Here is a 25,356-nt window from a genome sequence, read left to right on the forward strand (position 1 = left end):
GTAACAAGCATACCTCTAGGGTAGTTAAACAGGATGATGTGCTGGAGTTCTTCCATGTGCAGATCACCATTGACAGAATCCCATACCATATCCTAGCCAGCTATATTTCACCCTCTATATGCTAAGAAGCTCACAATGCATACTTGGAACTACTGGAGATACCATCCAACGCAACACCACACACATATGAGACTTTAATTTTCCCTCTTTAATCTGGGACTCATACACAGCCTCAAATCTACAGGCTCAGAGATTCCTGGATTTCATAAATACAAACACCCCTGACTAAATAGTGAATGCACCCACTAGATGCCCCAACATATTGGACATCATGCTCACAAATCTATGAGACCACCGCACCTCGATGATGTTTCATCCTACCTGGTAAGGTCCAACCATAAAGCTGTTTCCTTTAAAATCAAAACCAGTTCTGTAATCTCATTAAAACAAGTGACAGGAACTATTCCAAGGCAAATTACCTTTTATTAAGTGATGGTATGTCATAATTTAATGCACTTCCAGACCCCAAAAAAGCAGCAGTCTGTGCTTAATTGAGCTCAGAACGTCTCTACAACTATGTCAGTGGTTGCATAGAGGCTGTTGGGCCTACCAGAAGTAAGCCCAGGATTAACCCCAAAAGCAAACTTCCCTGGTGGTATCCCAAATTAAACAGGATATAGTACAAAAGGAAAAACATTATGGCAAAAATCAGGAATGGTAATTCCCACAAAGATAAAAAAAAAAAATCTCTTTTCAAATAGGCAACAAAGAGGGATAACTAGGTCAAGCAAAGCTAACTTTGAGGTTAAGATAACGTCCCAGATCAAAGATAACCATAACGCCTACTTCAGCTATGCCAGAAACTTCAAGGCAGCACATAGTAATGTGCTAAACTGGTGATTAATAGTGCCACATTGTTCATGCTTGGTGATATAGCAAATGGACACCTCTTAGCAGACAAATTCAGTTCCAACTTTACCTCCTCCCCCAGTCCCAAGCACCCACCCCAAAAAATACATTCAAACATAATCCCTCCAACTATAAGTAGGGAGCATGTACTTTCTGTGCTCACCCAAACCAAGAGCATGGCCTCAGCTGGTCATAACAACAGGCCAGGATGCCTTCTAGACAGTCTAAAATATGACTTATCAGGAATCCTGGTGTCATTATTTAACTATAGCTTAAAACAGACTTTGCACCATATGAATGGAGAACTAAAGTGATCATCCCCATGTCATAAGGGAGGACCTTCAACAGATCCTGGAGACTACAGACCCATTAATCTGACTAGTCTTATTTGCAAAACCATGGAAACCATTATCATGGAAATTATCAACAAGGTATTAAAACCAAAACCTTTTATTAGATTTCCGACATTATCAGTAAGTGCTTTTCTCTCTAACATGAGATGACTTCAGACTGAATAATGCTTCATAAAAACATCATTAAGTACAGAAATTATATCACATGACTCAATTAATGTTTAACTCCTTTCTTTTTAAACAGGCAACAAAATATTCACAATTATTTAACCCTGGTAGGTAACAGGTGTTTAATCTCATTTGCCGTAAGTATTCATGCCACCCTCTTGCATTGTCTGCATTAAACATTTTATCACAGTTTTTAATTTCAACCAATACTAAAAATTTGAAATCCACCTTATATCTTCTATACTTGTGATGCTTTCCCAATGCAATCCTTTCAATCCCCACTTGTACTGCATGCTTATGTTCATAAATTCATTTGTAGAATTCTTTGACAATATGACCTACATAAAATGAAGAACAAGATCTGCAAATTACTAAATATACTACAAATAATGTAGTAACATCAGCCCTCAGTGATTTACCTGAAAATCACAAATTTTATGAGGAACAGACCAACAATATGAGGCAAAAATCTGTACATTCTGTGAAAATCTGGACAGTTGAGGTATGCTGTGCAGATAATTATTACTTTGGCTAATAAAACAGTTCTTGAGCAAGTCAAACAAACAAAACGTCTGTGGACAGTCCTAGATTAACTATTTAAATTTGATCATCGTGCCAACTTTGCCATTGCCAAAACAACTAAAAACTGGGAATGCTGTACAACATCAGATCTTACCTAACATCACATCCCCATCTGAAAGCTCTTAAATTTATTTTACTGCTAAGAGTATTTTATGTAGCCCCCACATTAACAAATCATCAAAATTCTCTTCTAATCAAACTGCAGGGATTCTACAATAAATCAGACAAAATTTCTATGAATCTATCTCACAAATCCCAACACTGTTTAGCCCTTCAGAAAATAACATGCCTTGAACTTCAAAACACACTGAGCTATGCCCAGCTGAATACTACACATAGCACCCTGTATAACCCAAATAAATGTACCATCATTATCGAGCATAGCACAGTATGGAAAACTAAAGGCTGAATGCAACTCAAAACTTTTTCAACAAAATTTGAAAACTCACTTAATGATTACTTGTGCATGCTCCTGTTCTAATGGTGACAAAAACTAAGTATATACTATCCAACAGCATACATCAAATTTTCATTTTTTGACCCCTAACCGGGAAAAAGCCAAAAAGACAAACAACATTCTTCCTGCAAATTGTCATCAGCTGTCACTGGTGCCTCTGCCCCATCTCACAGCTCTACTGGGCATAAAATGTGGGATAATGCTAGTTTAAAAAAATGATGGAAAAATATAAGCACATTATTAAAGAGACTGTAAAATCTGAAAAGTAATGAACTATATCTCAAACTGCTACCACACAAAGTAATTTATTTTTGCTTCAGAAAAAGGAAGATGTAATATGTGTGTCCCCTTCCTTTAAATTATTGTTGTCACTAGTATGTTGGTCATATAGTGTGGTTTTCTGTGGACAAGACAACTACAGAAAATCACTAAAGGTTAGGGGGATTCAGAAAATTGTGCAAAAAGGTAAATCAAACTTGAAAGTAGGGATATACCTCCAAAAATATTGCCATCCTAAATCAGGCCAGAAAATAAGGATGCTCCTGCAAAATAGGGGTATTTGAGAGGTCTGCCCCCAGGATAGACATGTTTATCCTTCCCCTGATGTACCTCAGATGCTTGAACTCCTGACTGAACGCAGATCACCTGGAGTCTAGGTAAAGCTTTAGACATGTATGCCACAATTTCTCTTGACTATTCTAATGATTCCTAGATCTTGTAATTACACTCATCCTACCTCCTATCTTCCAAGATACCACGATTTCTACTTCTGCCACCCCCACAGAACCTCTATCCTGACTTCCCTTCTGTATTTTCCTTTCACGTCCACTTTCACTTTCTGCTTCTATACCTTAAATTTAGCTTTCATTTGAATACTTAACAGTAACATTTTGAGACTAGATAAGAAAACTGTACTATAATAGATAAACTCCAAAAGGCACATCAGAAAAGCCCAACTACACTAAGGAGAAATATTTATTAAATCTCACAGCACTTTTTGCCAAAGACTTCACATTTGTAAAAAGCAATAATCTAATCTCTGCCACATTGACAGACACATATAAAATAATGAAACTTCATAGACTGCACATACACACAAATGCACATTCATACACTATGAAAACTAAACAAATTGTCATAAAGCAACCCCCTAGAACAATCAAATTTACATAAAACAAAATTAAAATATTAATTACTATTAAAAGGAAACCAAGTTTAAAAAGCTAAACTAAGATTAAACTTTTAATCTATATAACATAATTAATGTATAAAACAAAAATGTGAACATACCCACACTAAACCACTAAAACACTACTATAGAAATACCTAGCAATATTAAAATGTACTTCAAATCTAGAGTACAAAATCATGCAATAGGCAAACCATTTATAAAAGCTCAATGTGACCTAGGTAGACCTTTAATCAGTAAACATTTTATAAAATTACCAGATCTCTCAGAAATGAACTGAAACAATAATCCAAACTAAAAAAAGTGCCAGAAACTCCTTAGGTAAAAAATTAAATAGTTTCTACTGTAGGGTTAGGTTCTGCATTTCTTTAGTCATGGCTTTTCCACTCATCATGAAAAAAAAATTAACCGAAGGATATAAAAGTGTGGAGTGAACCACTTCTCCTGACGCAAGAACAGAGAGAAATAAAATAAAGGGTAAACAGCAAGGTCGGAGAAGCGGAACAAAGCAGGCGGAGAACAAATAATCCTTTAGTATATGTCACAAGTTGTTCAGCTCGTAATAAAACAGTATCCAAACTCTCCAAAATAGTTGAACAATTTATTATGAAAGAGTTAGCGCTTTCACCTATTCAGGCTTCATCAGACTCAACACATAATTACTATAAAACATTGAATATATACTACAAAAGGCGGGAAAGCGGAATCAATAATGCAATTAAGAATACAATTAATAAAGTTTCTGGCAGTTAGCTATCAACAAAGTAAAATGCTTACACGAGCAGCCAATACATGAAAAGGCAAAAACCTAAGCTCTTATATAAATGTAAACATAGTATCTAAAAATAATATGTATAGAGTAATAAAAACACTGTGCCAGTTTATGGATCACTAAACCAATATACATAAGAAACATAAAAAACAATGCAAGGAGCTGCCTAATATAAGTAAATATAAACATACTATCTAGAAAATGTGTAGAATAAATAAAAACACTGTGCCAGTGTATGGATCACTGAACCAAATATACAATAGACATAGAAAACAGTGCAAGAAGCTATCTAATAAATATATACATAAATGTTACTAAATGTGATCAATAAAAACGAAAAAATAGCTAAAAAACACAATACAACATCTTGTAAAAGAATATTTTGCTTGTGTTGTATATATACTATGTTCACTTATAAATCTTCAATCTCCTCATTATCCATAAATTCTCTCTACCTTCTGTGTGTGTCCTAATGTCCCCTCCCCTTCATGTTTTTAATTTTAGGATCCTAGAGACCATCCATACCACCAACAGGGGAGGGGACATTAGGACACACACAGAAGGTAGAGAGAATTTTTGGATAATGAAATTTAGGTCAGACAGTCCACCAGGCTTGAATGTTAAGGTATCTGTGAAACCTTTTCTGAAAATGAGGAGATTGAAGATTTATGTATATATTAGTAACATTTATGTATATATTTATTAGATAGCTTCTTGCACTGTTTTCTATGTCTATTGTATATTTGGTTCAGTGATCCATACACTGGCACAGTGTTTTTATTTATTCTACATGTGCATGAATGTGTGTGTGTGTGTGTGTGTGTGTGTGTGTGTGTGTGTGTGTGTGTGTGTGTGTGTGTGTGTGTGTGTGTGTGTGTGTGTGTGTGTGTGTGTGTGTGTATGTGTGTGTGTGTGTGTGTGTGTGTGTGTGTGTGTGTGTGTGTGTGTGTGTGTGTGTGTGTGTGTGTATGTGTATGTGTATCTTGGTGTTTGTCCTTGCATGACAGGAGTACTAGAGCAGAACTGCCATCTTTTTAGCCTTTCCTTTCTGATACCACCCAAGGCAAATACATTATGGCAGGTTTACTGTATGTCTATATATATCTGTGTGTGTATGTGTATGTGTGTTTGCATCTGCATGTTGAGTGAAGACCTTATTTGAACAAGCCATCTCCATCATACCTCTCATCTTCTATGCTCAAGAATTTTGTATGAAGCCAAAAATGACAGAGGGGAGAGGGACAAAGGTGCAAAATCAAGGACCTTTTTCAAATATTTAAAAGTTAATCCAACAACAGGTTTTTCATCAACTTGTATATTTTGGACAATAAGAGGATGATACTCTAAAAACAATCATTATTAACTAAATATGATCCTGAGTGATTTACCAGAAAAACAACAAAAAAATGGAGAGGACAGGGCACAAATATGAGACAAAATCAAGGAAGTTCATTGAAAGTAGAGCCATTTGAGAAGTATAATTGCCATATATGTTTGCATTTGGCACACTCGTTCTTGATCCCTCATCCAAGTTGAAAAATGTAAATTACTATATATCTGTATCTTCTTTTTTTTCAGCTGCACCCATTAGGGGTCACCACAGCAGATCATCTGTTTCCATTTCTTGCTGTCCTCTACATCTTGCTCTGTCACACCAAGCACCTACATGTCCTCTCTCACCACATCCATAAACCTTATCTTAGGCCTTCCTCTTTGCGTCTTACCTATTAGCTCCATCCTTTGCATCCTTTTTCCAATATACCCAGCACCCCTCCTCAGCACATGTCCAAACCAATGCAATCTCACCTCTTTGGCTTTGTCTCTAAACTGTCCAACCTCAGCTGACCCTGTAATGGTACTCATTTCTAATCCTGTCCATCCTCATCACACCCAATGCAAATCTTAACATCTTTAATTCTGCCACCTCCAGCTCTGCCTCCTGCCTTTTTATCTATGCCATTGTCCCCAATCCATATAACATAGCTGGTCTCACTACCATCTTGTAGACCTTCCTTTTCATACTTACTGGTACCTGTCTGTCACAAATCACTCCTGACACACTTCTCCACCCAATCTACCCTGCCTGCACTCTCTGCTTCACCTCTTTTCCACACTCACCGTTACTCTGAACATTTGATCACAAGTATTTAAACTCATCCACCTTTGCCACCTCTACTCCCTGCATCCTCACCATTCCTCTATCCTCCCTCTCATTCACACACACATATTCTCTCTTAGTCCTGCTGGCCTTCATTCCTCTTCTCTCTGGAGCATACCTCCACCTCTCCAGGGTCTCCTTAACCTGTTCCCTACTCTTGCCTACAGATCACAATGTCATGCACAAACATCATAGTCCATGGGAACTCCTGTCTGGGCTCATCTGTCAACCTGTCCATCACCACTGCAAATAAGAAAGGGCTCAGAGCTGTTACTTGATGTAATCCCACCTCCACCTTAAATGCATCCGTCACTCTCATGGCAGATCACACCACTGTCACACTACCCTTGCACATATCCTGTACCACTCTTACATACTTCTCTGCCACTCCCAACTTCCTCATACAATACAACACCTCATCTCTAGGCACCCTGTTATATGCTTTCTCTAAGTCCACAAAGACACAAATCAACTCCTTCTGACCTTTTCTATACTTCTTCATCAACACCCACAGACAAACATTGCATCTGTAGTGCCCTTTCCTGGCATGAAGCTGTACTGCTGCTCACGAATCATCACCTATCTTCTTAACCTAGCTTCCACTACTCTTTCCCATAACATCATGCTGTGGCTGATCAATTTTATCCCTCTGTAGTTACTACAGCTCTGAACATCACTCTTATTGTTAAAAATCGGTACCAATACACCACTTCTCAACTCCCCGGGCATCCTCTCACTTTCCTAGATTTTGTTAAACAATCTGGTTAAAAACACCACTGCCATCTCTCCTAAACACCTCAATGCTTCCACAGATATGTCATCTTGACTAACAGCCTTTCCATTCTTCATCCTCTTTGTAGCTGTCCTTACTTCCTTCTTGCTAATCTATTGCACTTCCTGATTCACTATCACCACATCACCCAACCTTCTCCCTCTCTCTCTCATTCTCTTCATTCATCAGCCCCTCAAAGTACTCTTTCGTTCTGCTCAATACACTCTCCTTGCTTCGGAGTACATTTCCCTCATTATCCTTTATCACCCTAATCTGCAGCACATCTTTTCCAGCTCAGTCCATCTGTCTAGTCAATCGGTGCAGGTCCTTTTCTCCCTCCATAGTGTCCACACTTTCAAGCTACTTGCCATATGCCTTATCCTTAGACTTCTCCACCTCTCTCTTCAAAATACCCCTCATCTCCTTGTACTTCTGTCTACTTTCTTCATCTCTCTGGCAATCCCACTTCTTTGCCAACCTTTTCCTCTGTACACTCTCCTTTACTTTCTCATTCCACCACCAGGTCTCCTTGTCCTCCTTCCTCTGTCCCATTGTCAAACAAGCACCTTTCTAGCTGTCTCCCTTACCACATCTGCTGTGGCTGCCCAGATATCTTGTAACTCTTTACTGCCATCTAGTGCCTGACTTAACTCTTCCCTGAACTCCACCTTACAGTTTTCCTTTTTCAGCTTCCACCATTTGCTCCTTGGCACTGCCCTCACTCTCATCTTCTTCTTTTTTCACCAATGTCATCCTACAGACCACCATCCTATGCTGCCTAACTATGCTTTCTCTTGTCACCACTTTGCAGTCTCCAATTTCCTTCAGACTGGCATTCCTGCATAGGATATAATCCACCTGTGTGCATCTTCCTCCACTATTTTACATCACCCTTTGCTCCTTCCTCTTCTTAAAATATGTATTTACCACAACCATGTCCATCCTTTACAGAAAATCCACTACCATCTGACCTTCTACATTCCTCTCCTTTACACCATGCCTACCCATCACCTCATCATCCCTTCTGTTGCCTTCACCAACATGCCCATTGAAATCCACTCCAATCACCACTCTCTCACCCTTTGGTATACTCTCTAACATTTCATCAAACTCACTCCAGAATTTTTGTTGCTCAACCATTGCACACCCAACTTGTGGAGCATTTGCACAAACAGCATTTATCATCACACCATCAATTTCCAGTTTCATAAACATCACTCTGTCTGACACTCTTTTCACCTCCAACACACTCTTGACATACTGTTCCTTCAGGATAACCCCTACTCCATTTCATCTCCCATCCATACTATTGTAGAACAATTTGAACCTACCTCCGATACACCTGGCCTTACTCTCCTTCCATGTGGTCTCTTGCATGCTCAATATGTCAACATTCCTTCTCTCCATCATATCAGCTAGCTATCTCCCTTTACCAGTTATACTGCCAACATTCAAAGTTCCTACCCTCAATTCCACACTCCTAACTTTCCTCCCCTCCTCCTGCCTCTGGGCATGCCTTCTTCCTCTTCTTCTCCTTCTCCTTTGGCCAACAGTAGCCCAATTTCCACCAGAACCCTGTTGGCTAACAGTACTGGAAGCGGTTGTTGTTAAAGCAGGCTTTGATCGATCCCGTATGAAAATTTGCATTGTTGTCCGCATGTGGAAAGAAATGTATTCCATATGCCCTTCCTGACGTAACCCTCCCCGTTTATCTGTGCTGGGGGTTGGCACAAATAAATACACTGGCTTGTGCATTTCCCATTGGCTGGGTTACTATCTGTTTGTATGCACCGTTGTTAATACTCTGTCCAGGCTGCTCTGTGTATTTATGGAGACTTCTTCAGTAGAATGATATAAACAAGTGAGAAGCAATTCAACAGGCAATTAAGTGGTCTATCACTTGTGTGTGAATTCTTATAAAGAGAACATAAATGACAGTTTTAAGTTTTAAGATGAGGAAATGGGGGTTTAAAATATGAGGTTATATTGGTGCACCTTTTATCATTTTAAGAAAATACTAGCATGCATTATGCATAGAATGTGTTACACCTGACTACAACACCTGTTACTGAATCCAGTTTCAGACCTTTCACTCTCATTCTGCACTGCATTACCTCCATTTAAATAGGCTGCCAACATATGAGACCAAGTAGACTTACAGATAGAGCAGTCTTACTAATTATAAAGTATACCAGTCTATGCCATGCACATGTTGACTTACACATTCTTACATATCATGAATCTAGATGGATCATTTGCAATTCCTTAAGTGTCAAGTAGTAAAACTACATATTTATATGTTGCATAACCCCTTTTCCCCACTCATTACAGAGATAACACACTACTAACCTCAACCTTCTTCATATAAGAATAACTGCTGCATCATTTTGGGTGACACTGTGATCCCACTAGTGTCTGAGTCACCTTCTTCTCCTTCACCAACTACAACACCAAATAAATCGCACACTAATGCAGATCACAAAACTCTCTCATTAGTAACCATTCTGCAGAAGATTGGTTATTGACCAACCTCTTACATAATCAAATCCTCCCGACATTCTTAAGTGACCGATATAGTGTTTCCACTGCTCTGTCCCCAACTAGCCATAATCCCACTGCCAAATGAATAGCCTTCATATCCTTCCATATAACAGCTACTGTGCACTTAAAACATGAAATGGCTAACACAGGGTGAACAAACAGAAAAGCAGCACTTTCTGTACTTATTAAACATTCTTTAACTCTTGTAAGAAAATAATTTCCCTTAAATAACAATGATAACACTAATGAAAAAACAGTCAAAGCACTCTCAGCTCTTCGGTCCTTAGCCCCACTAAAACTAGAATTAAAAAACAGTCATAATGTTTATTACAATTATAAAGGCAACAATAACAAAGATGAAAACACTGAATACTTGGAAAAACCTGCAAAAAATTAATAAGGAAAAAAGACCTGTACCAAATCAAAAAGGAGGATTTCTGGAAAACAAACCCAATCTGCTGTGAACTCAAGTCATTCACACATAACTTCAGTCGAACCTCTTACACTTTTAACAGTTCTGATGATGTCTTGACTTCCAGGAGAGAGAACATTGCACACTTCACCAGCATAGCTATTAAAATACAATTGACTCTACCTAATTTTCTGTACCACATACTCAGAACATTCATCATATTATAACCCTTTTTTACTGCTTCTCTATTCCACTCCCCGTAACAAAAAATGGCAAAACTCCATGTGCCCCTACATTTCTCTATGGCTGTAATGCATTCATTGTTCTGCTCCTTTAACATATTACTAGGATATGTAGCCAATGAAAATCACTGATTATCATGTCTTTAGTTACACTTCCTATCCCCATGTCTCCTAAAAAATATCATCTCGTTTCTACATTATTCCCTTTCTCTAAAGGGCCGCAGCACTTACTATGTCCTCATTATTTTTGTATGTGCAGTATTTGTAATAATATAGAATTAGGCAACTTATGTGCAGTTTTCTTTGATACTGTGTAAGCAGTGGATTAGTAGCTTAAAACTTACTTCTAAATGTAGCCCATTCTGTACTTAGGAGATTTAGCCTTAAGTCAACCTAACAGTCTTTTTGTTTAAGAATAATGCAAGGGTGCATTATAATTCTTTCCTCTCCCACTGATGCCTTTTCCTGCTGGTTTACACAGTACTGCATACTCATCTGTCTTTTCATTAATATACCAAGATGGATTAGCTAGGCAGGTAGGATTCAGTTTTGTAGAGTAAACAGAGATGAGAGGTGCGGGTTTGAATTTTGATTCCTCCGGTTTGTATTCAGTAATCCTGATGTGTGCACAGTAATAAGAGTGACACAGCAATGACTGAATGTGCAAAAATGTGATATTGTACTTCATGCCAAGCCTAACATGTAATGCTCACTATTAAGAATACTTGGGGGTTGGCACAATGGTTGAGGTGTTTACATCACAGAATCAAGGTACATTGTTTGATTCTCACTTTTGAAAGGGAACTTGGCTAGACTTAACATGGCCACCAAGGGCAGCTGGTCTAGTACTCATCTATGAACTAAACTAGATGTATAACTGCAAGAAGCTGTCAGTCATACCTAACTGACGACTATCAGTAGATGTGGCATACCTAAACTTCACAATGTCCTATTTAGGCACAGGCTTGAAAATTGGAGAGGTTTGAGTGTAGGATCAAGACTGAGAAACAATGTAAATATGTGATTAAGTAGTAGGGTATGGGCAGTTGTTGGGATTGAGTTAATGTCGGGAATTAAAGAAATGAATGCCAGCAATGTCTGTCCTAAGTCTAGTTATGTGTTTGTCTTAGAAATATAAAACAGCAGGTGAAAAGGAGGAAATTTACATCTAGTTATTGCACAATCAGTACAGGTGCTCCCCAGGGGTGTGTGCTCTCCCCACTGCTATTCTCCTCTGCACTAATGACTGCACCCTAAGGACCCCTCTGTCAAACTTATTACATATGCAGATGATACAACTGTCATCAGGCTCATCAGAAATGGTGATGAGTCTGCATACAGATGGGAGGTTGAGCAGCTGGCCCTTTGGTATAGTCAGAATAATCTGGAGCTGAAAACTCTTAAAACTGTGGAGATGACAGTGGACTTTAGGAGTGGTACTACAATATTATCCCCCCTCTTTATATTTAATACTGCTGTGTCAGTTGTGGAATCCTTCAAGTCTTTGGGATCTATAATCTCCTGGGACTTGAAGTGGAAGACCAATGTAGGGGCCATCATAAAAAAGGCACAACAGCGAATGTACTTTCTGTGACAACTGAGGAAGTTCAACCTCCCACAGGAACTGTTGATTCAGTTCTATACAGCAGTCATTGAGTCTGTTCTCAGCTCATCCATAACAGTGTGGTTTGGATCTCTGTCTAATCATGACAACCATGGGTTACATTGAATAGTCAGCTCTGCTGAAAATATCATTGGTGCTAGTTTGCCCTCCTTACAGGACCTGTACTATTCCAGAGTCTTGAAAAGGGAAGGGAAAATCATCACCGACCCTTCACATCTAGGCCACCATCTTTTTCAACTATTACCATCAGCCAGGCATTATAGATTAATACGCACCAAAACAAGCAGATATAAGAACAGTTTTTTCCACAGGCCATCAAGTTCATAAATGGTTAACTCAGCTTATTAGGCTGGGGTATTCTTTTTCCCAAGCCTACGAGGATTCTGCAGTATTGTTTACATATTATTAATACCTGTTTCTTTCAGAATTTATTTCAGTAGTTCTTGCACTGAGTTGCACTTTCTATGTATATGTATATTTACTTTTTTGTCTTGTTCTTAATAGTTCAGTGTATGTCATTTGTCTTGTTTTTAATAGTTGTATGTATGTTGTTTATGTAATTCATTCTTGGAGATTCACTGAAACTGGAATCAGATTCCTTGTATGTGTGCATACTTGGCCAATAAATGTGATTCTGATTCTGATCAACATCTTTTCTGATGAAATAAGGAAACAGCAGTGATGGATGTTGAGGAAACTACTACGAAAATATTTATAAAAGCTGTACAAGTGGGTGGAAAAGTGGTAGTTAAGATTCAATGTAAACAAATGTAAAATATCATACTAAGGTCACAACAAGATGATATGTGAAGAATCACCTATGGAGAATAGACCTGATAAAAATGCATATAGAGAAAGGTACTTGAGTCTGCTTGAATAAAACAAAAGGAAAACCACCATAAAGATTTGTGAGATGGATAAGAAGGGATATGACCACAGGTTAGACAGATAATTGTTTTCAACTGAGACCAGAAAAATGAGGGGACTCGACAGGTGCATAACATCATGCCATGGAACTGTGAAGTGATCATTCTAATCAGGAATAACAGAGTTAACATAAGGAAGATCAAAGCAGTATATGCACACAGAAATAGACTCTATAATCTGGAATTATCATAAATATTTTTTTTTATCTACATCAGATAATTAAGAAATAACAGTCAATGATGCTTTGAATTAATTCATGATATCTATTCCAAAATCAAAGATATTGTTCATATACTTGAAGATAAATTTAGTGTCAGTTTCACATCTTAAGCAGCCATTGAAGTTCCACAAATGAATGAGTCCATCCCACCCAAGATTACTATGGAACACAATCAAGCTATACTCTCCAAAGCTAAAAATGCCATGTCTATTGACCCTAGCAATGTACATGGTTGCTTAATTAACAGCATCAAAACTGCCCTCTCTGAACCTCTTTTAAAACTATTCAACTTAATCACCACCATGAGGTATGCTTCTGAAGTCTATAAAATGGCTGTCTTTATGCCCTTCCATAAAGTTGCCCCACTTGCTATCCTGGGAAATATAGATCCATCAACCTCCAAGGTTATTTTGCAAAGCCATCCATGTAGTACATCTCACTTCATAAACTCCAGTATAACAAGTCTTATTAGTCTAGACACACAACATTGTTTTCTAAAAGTAGATCACATTTACTTAATTTACAAAATTCAGGTAAAGCACTAAAGCTGCCAGCTGTAGTCAGGCTGTTCATACAGTGTTCATGGATCTGTCCAAGGCCTTTGACACTGTTCACCATGCTGGAACTGTAAACAATCTTAAACGCCTAAATGAAAACAAGATGGCGCATCAGAAAGCAAAAAACGTGACTAGTGTCAATCCTCTTGTCTCAGTCCAGTTACCTTTTCTTTTGGGCATCCACTTTCTGGATCTCCAACCCACTAACCCAGACATATGTGGCTAACTACATTTCAAGATTTCTGCAAACTGGGTGTCATTCACTTAACATTAACTACTGTGTTACTACAGCAAGGGATGATTCATGCAAATCAACAGTGTGATAGAAATAAGCTTAAACCAGTTACAAAGAAATATAGCCTTGCTCCCACTGATAAACACATTTTGACAGCAACTTATATTATAGACACTTCAATCTAGACTAATATAACACATTCGCGGACAACGTCTTATACTTTGACCACCATGAGGAAGCAGTAGTCGGGAAATCTTACCAGCCTAATTAATAATTAACGATACCTCAGCCATGTCAAACAAAGTTATCATTGCTCTATAGTCTGCTCTTATCAGACTAGTTATAGACTATAATGCCCCTTTTAGTGTGCATTTATCTAAACATATCACAGAATTTGAAGGATCGCAGAAGTTCTTAACTAAAAAGATCAAAAGAGTAATGACCCTCAGTGATCAAAGGAAGCTTGAAGCTCCTTTCCCATAGGCTGTCTCCTACAGACTCATCCGACATTGTGAATTATGTCTAGTAATCAGTGCTAAAGACCCAATCCTCCTAGATCCCATATACTTCCACAAAACAAACACTCTAAAGTCTTGTGCTGGATGGACAGATTGATTCCTCAGTGCTTCCCCCTTATCTGGAATGTTCACTATTATATACACAAAAACGGTGATACCCTTACTCCCTTTAAGGACATCCTTGAGAACTGCATGGGCACCTGAAAACTCATCCTTGGCCTGACTTGTTTTGCCATCCTGAAGGCAGGACATGACCTATGAGAGCAAGGTGCTTATGATCCATTGACTGACTCTACCTTGTAAACTCTATGGCTCTGTGAATCTATGGAAAACAAAATATAGGAAGTTTTAGCATACACTGAAAGAGCCTTCAATGTATGTATTGAAGGAAATATATGGCCTTTCAGGAATGTGTTTCCCTGATAGGAACATTAGTCTAAACATTCTGTGCACTAGAATCCCTGGTGATGCCTAACCTGGTGTACAATTTGCCTGAATTGAATTAAAAATGGACAACTTCTGCATTTTACAACTATAGCAAAAGAAGTCCTTGCTCGGGTTCTGTGCAACCAAAATAAGTATGTCATCTCTGCAATGTATAATGTAGTGTGTTTTTAAGCAGTTTAATAAGGTTCAAGTACATAAGGATTTCACATGATTCTGTCTTGCTGTTTCACTTGCTATCATGATAATAGTGTGCTTACTGACTCCTGGAGGTCTGTTATCTATCTATCAAGCTGGAAGCATCTGCAAAGCAAATCTGAAACTACTAGCAGAATCTTCAGCAGTTATCAGTGGTATTCTTTGAAACCTATAGTAGTTGCTACTTAGAAGTATAAAAATGTAATTTCTGCCTATTCTGAGTGCTATACTTCATATATGGATTGGAATTAAACTAATTCCTACAATTTCAGGATCCCATCTGGTCCCCATTATTACATGTGTATATATCCAAAAGAGAGGTACCTTATTTGCATCCGACTGTATAACCATATGGAGATTGCTTAAACAATGCTATGAATATTCTTTAAAGGCTAAAAATGCATCTATATTCATATCACTCCCCCACTAAAAAAAATCCTCAAGGCAGTATCTGGAGAAAGTACTAATTGCCATAAAAAGTATTCTACTCACAAAATATACAATTCTCTTGCCTCCAGTGCATGAAGGATCCAGTGTAAACAGGTGCTAATACTGCTGACCTTGCTATGCCACACTCCTTATGGTATAACTGATCACTTAACAGAAAATATGTCTGCTCCAGGGTCTAGAAGTCAATAAATTAACATATTAATATTACTGGAAAAACAATCCGAATACTGTAAACGTGACTAATAAAATGCTTTGTAGCTGCCATGGTGAGTACATGTTTGCAGAGACTACATATCAGTAATCACCATAAACATACCCAGAAATGGATACAAACTACTGTTTGCAGGAATCATACAGTATGTTTTCTTGAAACCACAGCAAAAATTCATAAGTAGGAAGTGGAAGGATGTTTTGTGGAGGAGTTTATGGAATAAATAATTTCGGTGACTGTATTATTAAATTCTGAAAGAAAATGTAGGCAACAGTAAGGTGTTGTACAGGGTTCACGCTCCCTTCAAAATTCAAAGGCCTTATAAAACTAAGTTCAGCTTAGGATAGCTAAATTATTTACATTTGTAAGGTACTTGCTGTGCAAACACAGGAAACCTAGCATAGCATTCAGGAATAACTATATCATAGGTGGATATTTGATATGTAATCTTAATACTCAGTTACCGCAAAACAGGTGAGAGATGACTGGAGATTTTTTCCAATCTAGATAATATTTTTATGATGTGATGTTTCTGTGTTATTTAGGTAAACAATTGTATAAAGTGATACAAGTATTATGTATTTCCTGCATTTTGCAATGCCAAGTACATTACTAAAACTGTTACAGTCATTTGCATTAGGCCATCAAAACATGTCAGGCATTAGGTATAAAATGGTGAATGACACTCTACCCAAAAATGTAATTATAGGTATGTCAATATACAAGTTAAGTTCTCTTGGTAATGACAGTTATGATTTTGTTTAGATTTGTCAATGTTGAAACGTTTTGAATAAATATAAGAACTACTGGCTGTTTTCATTTTTTTTAAGTTTTATTACATTGAATTGCTTTGATTTAAAATTGTAGACTTAAATGAATTATTTTGATTTAAAACTAGAGTCTCATAGTAAGTTATCCAGGTAGACAGTGCTTTTATGACAGTTAGGAAATAGTTGTTAATCTAGGCTTTCACCTAATGCTCTGCTGACATCTAGTGGCTTTTATTGGTATTGCATGCAGTTTTAAATAATTTTTTTTGTCTCATTCCCTGCAGAAAATTATTTTGAACTTCATGGCTGTAGACAGCTTTACTTGTATTCAGATATGCTTGTTCACTAATTATCTGAAGAGTGGAATCAGGTATATTTGTTGGGATATTGTTAGGATATCGCACTTGGCAATATATCCTTTCGGGCTGTCAATTTCTATACCATATGAATAACTGAAGTTATGAATTATGCATTGATTTTAGTATACGTGATCAATTTTGACCAGAAATATTATTTGATTGTATTAATATAAATATCTAATAAATGGCTCCAGTTATGATTGAAAAGGGTCTTTGGACAAGCTTACCTACCCTGTTAACAAATACAAAATAAGTAAGTAAATAAATAATCCTATTACATGTGATATAAATGTATGGATTGTAACTTTTGAAAAATGTATTTTATAGAAATATATATATATATATATATATATACACACACATACACACGCACACACACACACACGCACGCACATACATATACAAAATAGGATTTTTGCACAGCTGTAGTTCTTTTACATAACTAATCTATCAGGAGATTAAAAAATTAATATGGTTATATGTTAATTCATTGGTTCGTTAAGATTTTATGCATTTATTTATTAAACAGGATAGAACACTGATCTCATGGTCCATTTTCAGGTTCAGGCTAGGAACACCTAAAAAATAGAATTATGTAATAAAATGTATAACAGATTACAATAATAGAGATACCAATGTGATCAAAAAAATTTAAGCACAAATTACAGAGTACACCACATTAACTTTTTTAGTAAAATAAAATGAGCAAATCAGAAAAAAACATTCAGGAAAGAGGCTAGTCTTAGAAATGTCTTCGCCCCTAAAGTGAATATAATAAGACATATTGAAGTAGAAATAGTGATTTATGTATGTAGAGCAGATGGTTCTAGAGAAGAGGATGGTCATTATCAGAACTGATGTGTCACAGTAGTATACAGAAGTTCTTTGTGAGAGGAAAGCTGGGTCCTTTTAAGCGATGCACTTTAGTCTGAAGCATTTGCAAGCTGCATATTTGATTAGGAATCACTTCAGATCATGTCTAAATGATTTAGTGCAAGAGATGTCTTTTTTCTTAACACCTTTATTGAAATTTCACCAGTGACAAAGACAAACTTACATTTATATAAAAATAGTCAAGCCATATTAACAAGTTCATGTTTACAAATATAAGATATATAACAATATATGTGATGTATAATCTAAAATGTAATTTATTCCTCCTCTTTTTAAAAGCTCCTATTCCTGTTCTTTTATCTCTGTTACTATATTCACTACTTCAGGTACATTTGGTATAGATTTTGATTTCCATTTTCTAGTAATTTTTTTTGGTAGCCACCAGAATTAATCTTAACATGGCCTTAATATGTATAGTTAATTTAGATTCTGTATCTCAGCTTAGAAAAATAATTTCCTTAGTTATTCATTTGCTCACCAAATATTCCTGACAAAGTGCCCTGTAGGGAATTTTTAAAGTCTGCCAACAAATTACACTCCCAAAACATGTTGCCAGTTGCCTCTTTCTTCCCCATCATACCTACAACATTTGCCATCTACCTGAGGAAAAATTCTTTGAAGTCTGTTTGGGGTATAACAGTATCTATGCAAATACTTCTAGGCAAAAATTCTAAATCTTCTAGAATTTGGTGCATATTTAGGAACCAAACATATTCCCTCCCTTTGTTTCTTTGTGAATTGCATATCTAATCTCTCTTTCTTGTCCTTTCTAACCTATTCTGATTGATTCCTATAGTTATTGTGCCATATCTTATATGGCCAACTAGTTAGTTGTATACACAGGTCAGGCATATTTTTATCAACCAGAGGAGAAGGTGTGGACAGTAATTAATAAATAGTTGAAGGATTTTGTTTGGTAGTGGAAGAGGCAGGAGTCAAGTGGGATAACATGATCCTCCCAAAAGAACAATGGAGGTTTAGAATTATCTGATTTGAAGGCATATTTTACAGCTACACAATTAAGGTGCTTATACAAAACACAAGAAGAAAGTTAAAATTCAAAGTGGAAAGAGATGAAGCAGAAAATAATTCAGGGGAAAAGGAAAGAATGGTATTTTGGACACAGATCCTTAAGGAGGCTAACATCAGCCATACAGAATATTATATTTATAAAGTAGCAGAAAGTATACTAAGAACTAAGCAAACATGGGAATGGAGAAAGGAGATTTTACCAGTAGGAATAACTGCAGTTAGGGGTACCGAGAACAAACAAGAGGGGGTAGAATTTACTGGAGGAAGCTAGTGAAGGAACCAAGATACTGGAATCAAATAATTAGAGAAGGAAAGGTAATAGAATGGGAAGAGGCCAAGATGATGTTTGGACTGCAGGCTAGTGACTGCATTCCTATCAGGGATTAATATCAAAGTACAGACAAAGATAGAGGGTGGGGGAATCCTAAACAAAAGACATGCACTGGTTAAGTTTTTAGTTAAATCTAGTACAGAAGCTATTGTTAAAAACTGGAAGAGATCACTTTTAGTTAGTTAGGAAAAGATTTCCAGATCTGTGAACATGGTATGGAGAAGCTGTGGTCTGTGCAGTGCGGTTTGGTTCTTAGTGGATGCACAGTTGCTGTGTTGGGAATGAAGGATTTAAGATGGTAGTGTGAAAATTCAAGGAAAATTAATTTGATGAGTAAGGTGCCGAATATGACTTTTATTTTTGAAAGATTGGTGCTTTAGTGAGCACATGGCAGTGGTATTCTGGCTTGAGAGCCATTCTAGGGAATTTGCAAATGCTGTTGGCAGGAAAGATTTCTTTTTGAAGCTGTCACTACAAGGAAGGAGTCAATATAAAGGTTGTTAAGGAAATACTCCGTTCTCAATTGCATTCCTTCCTTCAGGGAAGAGAAAGTGGGATATCTCATTATCTCAAAAAAAGATGGAAATTGATTTTGGTTCTGGTTACAGGTGGCGCCTCACAATTCAACCACCTCACAACTCGACCGTTTCACAACTCAACCGCCATTTCACGATTTGATCTGGAAAGGAGGCTGAGAAGTTGCTCAGTATTTCCTATTGTTGTATTGTTTATGTAGTGCGGTTGTTCCTTTTATGTGTTGTGAAATGGGGCCCAAGAAGAGTGAGAAGGAGAGAGATACTGGCAGAAAAATAAGTGGCTGAGCATTGAAAAGAAGAAAGCAATCACAGGTACAATGGAGAGAGGAGATAAAACAGGATGAATATTAGAACAGTGTGGGGTGCCCAGGTCTACCATCTCAACCTTTTGGAAAAATAGAGACAGCATCATGGGTGCTAAGGTGTGAAAAGGAGCAAGAAAGGTTTTGGACAAACACAGAAAAACAATTCATGAAGATATGGAGAAGATGCTTCTTATTTAGATCCAGGAAAGGCAGATGAAGGGAGATCCGATAACTCAGACCATGATCAGTGGGAAAGCTAAGCTAGTCTTTGAAGACCTACAAAAAACAACTCCAAGAAGTATCTCTTCAATCCCCATCTGTCCTAAATCTCTGTAATCATTCCACCTTCTCATGTACCTTCTCATATTCTCCTAGTCATTTCCTCTGTTATACTTTATCATCTACAGAATTATTACTACAGCCTCCTAATATCTTTCCTTCTCTAAATCTTAGTTTTTATTTGTGTACTTAGCATTTTACTTTTCACTCATATTTCTATGGCAACATTAGTTGTATTAAATTGCAATTTAGTTTATTAAGTGTGTCTTAATTGTTTGATCAGCATTTTATATTTTCCAATATTGCTATGTCAGCTATAGTTGTACTATTCTGCACTTACTTTATTAAGTCAGTATCAGTTGTTTGTGATATTCTGATTGTACTACTGTTTAAGAATTTTTTCCTCCTTCTGTTATGTAGATTCTCTAAATATGTGCCTGTGATGTTCTACATATTGTATTTTGTGTTTCTTGTGGAGCTTTTCTCCCTGGGCTTCCACTGAAAATGAACTCTGCCTAGCCTAGTAGACTTTCCCCAGTAAACAAATGCAAATAAATAAATAAGTAGCTCACAGCAAACAAAGGAATTAAAACAAGTAGGGGATGGATCCACAGATTTGAAAAAAGAAATGGCATCCACAGTGTGCTGAGACAAAGACAGGCAGCTACTCCTGACAAAGACGGTGCACAGAAATTTGTCAAGGAATTTGGAAGAATTGATAGAGATATTTTTAATTGCAATGAAATGAGGCTTTTCTGGAAGAGATTGCTAAGTAGGACTTGCATAACCCAAGAAGAAGCTAGGATTTCAGGTCACAAGCCCATGAAAGATAGGCTCACACTCCTCCTGGCACCAAATGCCAGTGGAGACTTCAAGCTGAAGCCTCTACTGGTGTATCACTCAGAAAACCCAAGATGATTTGGAAAAGAAAATTATAAAATCAAAACTACCTGTAATGTGGAAAATAAACACCAAAGCTTGGGTAGGCCAGTCAGTTTTCAAGGACTGGATTTTCGAGGAGTTTGCTCCAAGTCTCAAGAATTACCTGACAGAGAACAATTTGCCAATGAAAGGTCTTCTGCTTCTGAACATCCCTTTTGCCCACCCATGACATTTAGAGGAAATTCTTCAAATAGACTGTGATTTCATCAAGGTTCAGTTCCTGCCTCCCAATACAGCTTCTCTCATTCAAACTATAGATCAACAAGTCAATGGCTGCTTCAAGAAGCTGTACACAAAAGCACTCTTCTCAAGGCTCTTCAACATGACACATTCTTCAGATAAAACACTGAAGGAATTCTGGAAAACTGAGTTCATCATTCTTCATGGCATATCATTCATCAAAAGTGCCTGGGATTAAGTGTCACAGAAAGCCCTTTGTGAAACCCGAAGGAAACCGGTTCCTTCTTTTCCCAGGCAAAATTGTGGCTGAAGCAGCAGAAGATGCTGAAGCAGCTGAAGATGCTGCAAGACATCTTTTCCGCAGCAGAGCACCTGGACATAGGTGAGGTGGATGAGGCGGATGTGGAGGAACTGCTACAAGACCATGACAATGAGCTCACAGTGGAGGAACTTAACATCACTTTGCAATGAGCAGGTCAAAGAAAAAGAAAGGGAAATTTCTTCTAAAGATGAGGATGACAGGGAAAAAGAACCTATACCAACAGCCTGCATTAAAGAACTTTTATCCAACTGGGAGAAGGTACAGGCTACAGTCTTGGAGTGGCACCCCAACACAGGCAACGTCAACAGGATGACTGGCTTGTTTAACAACACAATCATGCACCACTTCAAGACCATCCTGGAAAACAGGGAGAGACAAGTCACCCTGGACAAATTTTTTCACCTATACCTGCCAAAAAACAGAGGGAACAGGCAGGACAGGTTGAAGAAGACTCCCCTTCCAACAACTAAAGCCTACGTGGAATCTGTAAATAGTGTAAATATGCTGACTCATGTTCAGTTTTTGGCATGGACACTGGTGGGGCTGAGCAGAGAGGATTGGCACAGGTGTAGGATGCCGACTCACCTGAATGAATTAGCCAGGTAGGGGAGACACTGAGTGAAGTCCTGGAGAGGGATTAAAAATACACACCAGTATAGCTTGTATTGTTTTATAGTTTATATCACATTAAAGTGAACTAAATAAGACATTAATCATAATCAGAGACAACAGATATTCATTACATAACTGGTATCTCACAATGATGTAATGAGTATGCATTTTAGCTGGGCAGGAAACATTTTAGCCTGCATTCTTAGATGGAGCTATCATCAAATAAATTTTTATGTGACATGTGAGCCCTAGTTTTAGGAATGTACAGTAGTCCTCCATTCCTCCTCCACATCTTCTTCTTATTTAAAGGTTCATAGGTTCATAGGTAGATACTAGGCTATCTGCCCTAAGGCATTTATAAGCCTAGCCAGAGTGTAACAAATGTAAATTACCCCATTTTCTACATGTAGGATGATAGAAATATGGAAGGAGTTCTCCAGGGAGTGAATTGATCAATAAGGAAAACAGAAGTGGAGAAAGGCCTGAGCCTTGTGGTACTTCTGTAGTCAGTGGAGTGATGGTGATTTGGAGTTCTCTAATTTGATATAAGAGTTTACCTGTTAGGAAGTTTTTGAGCTATGTAAAAGAGCTTGATTGTTTACTCCCCATTTGATTCGTGATTCAACGAGGAAGGGATAACAAGTGCTTTAGTAAAATCAGTAAAGACTGTCCCAGTACAACTACTTTGATCTATGTTTAATAGACCATCATCTGTTAGGGTGAACATTGGCTTCTTCTAGGTACTTTATAATGGCTTGTGTGGCTCTGACACTCCAAAAGATGTGGTTATTTGGGAAACAAGATCTCTTAGGATTGAAGATGGTTGTAGAGCTGAGAGTAAATTACTTTTCTGAACAGTTTTCCCTGGAGGGGTATGACTGGTATGGGGCAGATACTGATATTAGTATATAATGATCATATTTCTTTACTATCAGGCATTAAAATGTTTTCTCTGTAAGGTACTACACTTTTTTTTTCAGGAGAAGATGAGGCATAGCAGTGGACCTGAAACGCTACTCTGGGTAGTGCTTAATGAATATATATATATATATATATATATATATATATATATATATATATATATATATATGTATATATATATCTTCCCAGCAGGATGAAAGTGATGGCCTTCCTTACCTCTCCAATACTTGCCACAGATGCATCACAATGACACATGATTAGTGCACCTTATTATGATATGCTTTTGTTTCACTGTGTTTGTAGTTATAACATCTGGACAAAAAATGTGTTTGTGTGTATGTGTCAGTGCATATGTATGCTATACATTTGTGAAAATATTTTAATATTCAATACTGTTGGGTCTTTGGAGTCTGCATGTCCTCCCCGCGGTTGGGTGGCCTTCAAAAGACATGCGTGAATGGGTGTACCTTTGCTGAAGGTTGTGCATCAAGCTGGCAACTTGGCACCATAAAAATCGACTGCCAATCATTAGCGGACCGGAGTTCCGCTGTGGTGGCCCCTAACCGGGAAAAGCCGAAAAGACAAACAAACTGTTGTGTCATTTTAGTTAAGAAATGAAATGATTGTAACTTAACATTAACAGTACAGTCACCTGTTATGAGGAATGGGGCTCACTCTTACCTTGTGAGTAGCTGAGAAGAGCTTTATAAAAAGTTGTAAAAGGGTAAAAAGAAAGAAGAGGCTCTGAAAGCAGTGTGTTTGAATACATTTGTATGCAGAAAAATATATAAAGATAAAACAGTGAAGTACTCTAGACAGTGAAGAAGTCTTTATTAAATGACAGAATTATGTAAGCATTTTCATTAATTCTTAAGAAACATAAGAACATATTCCATTTTTTAAAACATCTTGGTTAATATTACATTACTGCATATTTTAATTTCTTATAGTCCCATAGAAATATATTTTCATTGTTTTCTTGACTGCAAATACAAAACTCAAAATGATGAAGTGCAAGTGTGAACAAGCTGTTGGTACACAATACTGCATGTCAGACTGTACTGTCCCATCTGTTCATTTAATTATTGATTCAAGTCAGTTAGTCCAACTAGCGTAATGGGCTCTTCACAAAGACAACTCATTTCAGCCTTATCAACACAAAGCAATTACTCAGAAAATGAATATTAAAAGTAGCCCTTTACTGTGATCATATTCTTACTAATCCTTGTAAGCTGCTATGAGGACCAAGCAGCATTTCATGTTTTGAAGAAGTAAAAATAATGTATGTGCTATGTATCTGCAGAAATAGACTTTCACTTGCCAAGGTACTGATGACATATAACAAGAACAGTTAATGCTGGGCCCTCCAGTTTTCTGTACATTGCTGTTGCAACTGGATGCAATGCCTTTAGATACAGGTTGTGCAAAGAAGAAAATACTTCTTACAACAGTGGCTACATGGTGATCAAAGCATAGTTCATTGTTGACGTAGGTTCCTATATTCTTAACTGTGGGATCAGTTTTCAGAGGTATATTGTTAATGTGATAGTTACAAGCGGGTTCATGCTTGCCAAAGGATACGATTATGCACTTACTAACATTTATAGGTTCATACTAGGCTATCTGCCCTAGGGCATTTATAAGCCTCGCCAGAATGTGTTTGGCTTTCGCCACCCATTTTAAATTTATTTTGCTATGCCCTTTTTCGAGGTTAGTATACTGTGCCTCTGTCTAACAGTGACACAGAAGTGATACCCACGGTAAACCTACGATCTCCCATCCACTCATCAAGATTCCTCTTGAAGAGAGTCAATGAGGGACACTGCCTAACCTGGACTGGGATTTTATTCCAGAGTGAAGGGAGCCTCTGGGTTATGAATCTGTCCCTCCAGCATGTCCTATTTATTTCAGTGCTGAGATTCAAGTCTCTCGAG

The sequence above is a fragment of the Protopterus annectens genome, chromosome 14.part0 (assembly GCF_019279795.1).
Source record: "Protopterus annectens isolate FY-2018-M chromosome 14.part0, PAN1.0, whole genome shotgun sequence".
NCBI lineage: Eukaryota > Metazoa > Chordata > Ceratodontiformes > Protopteridae > Protopterus > Protopterus annectens.